General features: G+C 45.9%; 1 pseudogene; it reads right to left on the bottom strand.

Annotated features, from left to right (window-relative positions):
• Positions 1-4216: 4216 nt before the first annotated feature.
• Positions 4217-6356, bottom strand: LOC147638534 (putative galacturonosyltransferase-like 3 pseudogene; annotated as a pseudogene).
• Between the last annotated feature and the right edge of the window lie 682 nt (positions 6357-7038).

Raw genomic sequence — 7038 nt, 5'->3', positions numbered from 1 at the left:
ATTTGTGTCTAGTGTTCGAGTTGTTGCGAGAGCACAAACTATTTGCAAAGAAGAGCAAATGTGAATTTTTTGAAATAGAAATTCACTACCTTGGCCATATTATATCCGCCGATGGTACGCGGATGGAGCCCGAAAAAGTAGAGGCTATTCTTAAATGGCCAACGTCGAAGAATCTCGAGGAACTGCAGATTTTTCTTGGCATATCGGGGTTCTACCGACAATATGTGAAGGACTACGCGAAGATCGCAGTCCCGTTGACTGACCAGTTACGATCAAAAACTAAAAACATTCAACAGAAGAGCTTTGATAAGCTCAAGGTGACCGTAGCAGGTGCACTTGTTTTGACTATTGTCGATCCAAATGAGCCGTTTGTCTTGGAAACAAACGCTAGTAATGAGGCCATTGGGACCGTACTTATGCAAAGGGGACGCCCAATTGCATTTGAGAGTAAAAAGTTAGATCGTGCGCAGTGTAATTGCTCGGCTTACGAGCGAGAGTTACTAGCGATAGTTCATGCATTGAAAAAATGGAGACACTATTTATATGGTGCTTCTTTTGAAGTCCGGACGGACCATGAAAAAGTTACATCGCGCGCAGCGTAATTGCTCGGCTTACGAGCGAGAGTTACTAGCGATAGTTCATGCATTGAAAAAATAGAGACACTATTTATATGGTGCTTCTTTTCAAGTCCGGACGGACCATGAAAGTCTGAAATGGCTTTCAAGTCAAAGTAAACTGAAGGGTAGAAAAGCTCAGTGGATGGAGATTCTACAAGAGTTTGACCTTCAGATACGTTACCAAAAAGGTAAGTATAACGTGGTGGAAGATGCACTTAGTCGCATGCCACAGATTAATGAACTTAGTTTCACAGTCTTCAAGAATGATTTCTTGGAGTCACTACGTGGTTTATGTGAGCACGATCCATCTTTTACAGAGGTCTGACGCGCTGTACGCGTACGCACTTCTTCACAGACGCGACCACCTCCCTCGTTGGCACGGATTGCTAGTCCGGAAAGACTGGCCGAAGGTGCAACGGGAAGGGAAGTGAGAGTTAGTCCGGAGAGACTAGTCGTGTCTTCTGGGTATAGTTTGGAGCCGGAGAGCTCTGACGTAGGTCCTTCATCACCTTTGACTGCCACGGCTTCAAAAGAGGAGTGATAAACTTCGTCGAGGGAGAGAGAAATATGCGAATTACTCCATTGACGACGGGTACTTACTCTACAAGGACAGAGTATGTGTACCAACTATTGGTAACTTTCGAGTCCAAATTCTTAAAGAAAGTCATGATAGTCCAAGTGCGGGTCATCCCAGAATTCAGAAGACCTATGCACTAGTAAAAAGATAGTTTTATTGGCCTAGTTTGTTTAAGGACGTCCAGACTTATGTGTTGAAATGCAATAAATACCAGGTCAATAAACACGAACGTCTTAAGGTTGGAGGACTACGCCATCCGCTAAAGATTCCTCAGGGAAAATGGGAAAGCATTTTCATTGAATTCATTACCGGTTTACCCAAGACGAGTCGAGGGAATGACTCGGTGTGGGTGGTAGTGGACAGGTTAACTAAAATGGCAAAGTTTATCGCCCTCACGAAGAAAACTGTTAAAACGCCAGAGTTGGCAAAACTCTTTATTGAACATCTCTACAAGCTATATGGCTTGCCCGCAGATATAGTGTCGGATAGAGATAGAAAGTTCAACAGTCATTTTTGGAGGGAAGTCTTCAAAAAGTTGGATACTACTCTGAGTATGAGTACGGCAGATCATCCAGAGTCTGATGGTCAAACTGAAAGAGTTAACTAAATTCTAGAGGATATGTTGCGTTCTTATATTAGTAAGAAACAATCTAATTGGGAAGAGTAGTTGCCCTTATTGGAGTTTGCCTATAACAGCTCCAAACACTCAGCGACTGGATTTACACCATTCATGTTAATGTATGGATTCCAACCGAGATCTCCGACGGTTGTAGGCCTAGAAAAGGAGAAGATTCCATCTGTCAAGGATTTTCTTGAAGATATAAATGATATGCTCAGAGCCGCACGTGAGAGCATTCGTAGCGCTCAAGATCGCGCTAAAACTTATGCGGATAAAGGACGTAGAAAGGTGACCTTTGCAGAAGGTGACTTTGTATTCCTCAAGGTTCCTGCGCAGTCAAAAACCATGAAAACGAAAAAGTGTAATAAACTTTCTCCGAGATATTGTGGTCCTTTTAAAATCCTTAAGAAGATCGGGGACGTAGCATATAAACTTGAGTTACCAGAGAGTTCTCAAGTCCATCCTGTCTTCCATGTCAGTAAACTGAAAAAATTAGTTCACAGGTTAGAGAACGCAGTTTCTCCAGAGATTTTGGTGGACTTGATAAAGCCACCAAAGATACCACATGAACCTGAAAAGATTCTAGAGTATCGTGACAGACAAACCCGACATAAAGTGTACCAGGAGGTACTTGTTAAATAGACAGACAAGGATGAGGAGGCAGCTACTTGGGAACGCCGTAGTGCAATTTCCAAGAGGTTTCCCCAGTTTGTTTTCGAGGACGAAAACTCTTCTTAAGGGGGGAGTAATGTCACGTAGGCTGTAACGCCTGTGACCGACGGCAAACCGGATGGCCAGACGAGGCTTTAGCGTCAACGCCTCGATCGGAGCGCCGAGGACGTGGCCACCCGGGGTGCAGTGGGAGAGGACGCCCATGCGGAGTCATGGGCCACACACACTATATAGCCTGGGAGATGAGGGGCAATCCAAATGGTGGTGAGCCAGAGGCCATCCCCTCCTGTGGTAGCGCCCGTAGTGGTGCTACGGTAATCTAACAATCAGGCAAGAAGCTATTGGACTCAAGCGCTTGACCACTATCTAGGGGCTTCCTACCCTGGGAAACAAGACTAGGTAGCCTCTCTTCTTCGGGAGTGGGACACATTAGGTTCCTTGGGGTGACTTCTGCATGCTGGGTGCTTGGAACGAAGTCTTCGTCACTCGGTTCCCAATCCTAATTGTCTTCAGGTTGGGTGGGATCAGTGAGGTCTACCAGCAAGGGGACAAATCTGTGGGTGTTGGAATTCTGAAACGGGGCACAAGTTTCTCGGCCATGCTTGTTGACTTGCAGGAATCCTTCATTGTCCCCGTGGGCTTCCTTCTTGAGGGGGGGGACACTCTCTTTACCAGAGACAAGGACCGCAATTTCTGATGAAATGCCCCTGGTTGTTGCAGCAAAAGCAGGCATTTGGAAGATTTTTGTACATGATGGGTTGCTTTATGTAAAGATCCTCCCTCCCTTAGTGGATGATAAGAGATTCTCGGAGGTTGGCACCGAGATCCATTTCGATTAAGGCTTGAGGATGCCATCGTGGGTTTGGGTCCAGGTGAGGTCTCTATCCTAGCAGTTGAGGGGAGGTTAGGCAGCTCTACCCAAATTGAGCTTCTTATCAGTTTTGGGCCATTGGGTGAGAACCAGGGTGTCCCTCTAAAGAGAGAGAGGGGTCCAGGACCGTGACACAGGCCGATGAGAACCTTGGCCTGGTAAGATTCCATGCTTTCCTTTACCAGATGGAATGGTAGGGAAACAGAGATCTTACCACAATTTTCTTGCTCAGAATTCCCGTGGCCGCCTCCTCCTTCATGCATAGTGAAGTTAGGTGACCCTGCGAGACCATCAGGTCCTTGTGCAGGGCCATGAGCAGAAATTCGATTTGCTTCTCTTCCGATTCCTCTTGCTCCATAGGAGGTCTCACCCTCTTTCGTGCTCGAGGAGAAGATTTGGGTGCTGATGGCAGTCCTGAGCTCCGCCGGGGGGTCTCTTGAGAAGAAGTTTGCATGGCGCTCCGCATGCATGCCGCCTACCGAGAACTAGATTGAGCCTCCGCTAGAAAGGCCGCCGCATGCTGGGGGGACAGAGAGTAACTGGAATTTAGCACTCAAAAATAGGGATTACAATTTTTAAACCAATCGAATGTTTGAAAGTCGCCCAAAAACAGGGACTATAATTAAAATGCATCATTATCGTTCCTTGAGTAATGCCGAATTTCAACTGGGAAATATTTCAACTTTAATGGGAAAAATACACTACAAAACCCGGTTATGCGGGCAATCCTTCTCGTTTTGATTAAGGTTGTGATTTATTTAGGCTTATTTGGCATTGATTTAAGTAATTACCTCAGACCCAGACCATGCTGTATAGCGCATTAAACACAAGACTAAAACAGAATTAAGGTACAGATGGAGTTTGGACCAAAACAGGATTAAGGTTCAGATGTCGTTTGGACTCTCATTTAGCTTGCCTTTGGCAAACTTCATAATTCAATAGTGAGCTTATTTAGGTTCCCTCTCCGAGACAATAAATTGCTCCATTAAACCTCAATTATTCTGCATAGCTGGGCTTATAAAAAGCTCTTTCTTTAGCTGTGCAATTGTGATACAAGGCCAACGGGTGGCTCATTTCAGGTATGTAGCCAAGACTTGCATTATCGCCCCACAAGAACTGGGATCAAACCATAGAACCAAATGGGTATATATAAGCTCCTCTGCACCGCATTGGTAGCCACATAATGTGTCAAAAAACGAGCCGGAATTGCATTGATGGCACAATGCTGCAACAAGGCAATGCAGACATGTACCATCAGGCTATTCAAAATGTGAGCACCATAGCCATACAAATTAAAGCTCTTCATCAGACTGGTCATTGGTTGAGAACCCAATTGTGTGGTATGAGATGATACAGCCCGCATCCAAGGTTCCCTCTGGACACATCTGTTTGCGACTCATCATGTACCTAATCGTCATATGTAATACATTATCACCCATGTTTCAGCTCCAATGCATGTAGACCTCTTCTAAGAAAGATTTTGCGGAAGTAAATCATATGGCGCCCACAAACTATCCAATGAGCAAGGCCTTTGGGAATCCAGCCTTATCCAAGGCTTCCCTTTCCCACTCCAATGCAAGAGACTCACTGGCCCGGGATGCAATCTCCTACAATGTCCCTCTAAATTGTCACCCCCAAGCCCATGCTGGTTCCATCTATGCTCAATTGCCTGCACATCCCCTGCAAAAACCAGTAAGAATGGTGGAAGAGACCCGAGGTCATAGATCCTTATCTCCCTCTGCACCTCCATCCAATCTTCAATGGCCTTAGAATACCCCATTTCCTCCACATCTCCAAGTTCATGACCATGACACCGGTATTAAAATAGCATGGATTCCTACCTTTAAACACCCCAGAGAGAGTTGAATCAACCCAAAATCTATCTGTGAAGTATTGGGTGAAGTTGGCATGGCAATACTCGGGTGCCCCCAATGGATGAGGACCCAATTTGGTCCCCCATAGTTTCACAATGTCATCCACAACAACAAGATCAGAGTCCAAATAAATCACTCTCTTCACACAAGGTGGTAGAATGTCAGCTATGTAGGTCCTGGCATAATTAAGAGGCTGTTCTAAAGCCTGCCTCACAGAGGCTGATATCCTGTCCTTCACCAAGCCTTCATCAAACCTGTATACCTTGAACCTTAGGTAAGGAAATGTGGAGCTTATAATCTCACCAAGCTCTACCTCTGATCCAGTGGCAAGAAAGTGAAAAGCCACATTCTCCGGACAGGCGGCGTGCTTTACGATTGACAGAATAGCTGCAACAGAGCCTCTTATGTAGGTGACATCCAATGTCATTGCTACATGCACAGAGAGAGCATCACACAGCTCTCCAGATTGGAAGGAGTCTTCAGAAGGTACACATTCTTCACCATTTCGAAAGGCCGGGGCTTCCCGGAAACGAGGTAAACCAGCAGGGTTCCTTGAACTAGGTGGAAGAGAAGATAAATGAGATCCCTCATTTGACAAATCAGACTCTAAATCAAAGAGAATGTACCTGGCTGCGTTGGTTTGGCAAAAGAGTAGAAGAGATGAGAATAGGGTTAAGAGGATGATGGTTCTCAAGCCGACGCAATGCACATTCATGATGGGTTTTGGAGCTCAGATCAGAGAGCTCATCTGATGAGGAAAAGCTTAACCACCATAAAAAGGCCAGCTGCAGATGGACGTTAGTGGTTAGCAGGGTATCGATGTCAAGCAGATGGGTATAAATGCCAACTAAATGTGTAATAGAAGAGGTAAGCAGATTACTGGTCCCAAGAGGAAAATAGGGGGAATGCATTGTCCATTGCACAGTTAAGGGGATTGATGAGTACCTGCTGAAAAGAGGCTATTCTGGCAACTACAATGGCGGTGGCCAGCAGGCAGATGGAGGAAAGCGATAGAGTAAGGAAGCATGTTGAAGTAGAAATGCATGAGACAGGTCCATGTTTGCAACAGGGATGAACAGAAGGGAGAGAGACGAGAGAGAGGAAGGGGGCCATAGTCAAAGGTAGCTTGGGGGGGGGGGGGGGGGGTTGAGATTTTTGAGAGTGGGGACTAGGAGGTGGTGTGTGTGTGTGTGTTTTATGCAGTAAGGGTGGCAGTTTAATGGGATTAAACCGGGGAAGGGCCCGGGGGCCAATGCAGTAAGGGAGGCAATTTTATTTTATGGGATTAATAAGGAAAGGAGACCTAAAAGAAAAGAAAAGAGAAAAGAACCACTCTTCTTGCATCGCATTTAACGGCAGAAGAGGTCGGAACTTGCTGCTGCTGCTGCTACTACAAAGCGTGTGTAGAGAGGCCGTAGCACTTATTTCACTTTAAAGGCAAAGCCATTCATTGCAAGTGAAGAAAAAAGATAATATTAAACATTTGTCCCCCAAAAATAAAAAATCCACCAGCAGCGGATGGCCGAAAAACCGCTCCCTGTAGAGTATAGAGTAGTTTTTCACCTCAAACAGTGCTGACCCACCCGCCCACATGTCTTATACTGGCTGCTCCCGGTCGCCGTTGCTCCAACCCCGCGTACCCGCATGTGACACGATGGACTGCAGACTGCTGGTAGCCGGTAGTCACAGTTTGGTAGCCGTCCGCATGGCGTCTTCACTTTGTCTAAGGCTGGAACCGGGCGTCGAATATTCGATCCCCAATGTAAAATTGATGCACCGAAGATTCGCTCCCCTATGTAAAATTGCTG

The sequence above is a fragment of the Cibotium barometz genome, chromosome 5, assembly GCF_041138505.1.
Source record: "Cibotium barometz isolate CiBa-2024 chromosome 5, ASM4113850v1, whole genome shotgun sequence".
NCBI classification, from domain to species: domain Eukaryota; kingdom Viridiplantae; phylum Streptophyta; class Polypodiopsida; order Cyatheales; family Cibotiaceae; genus Cibotium; species Cibotium barometz.
This window is presented reverse-complemented; position numbering and strand designations above follow the sequence as displayed.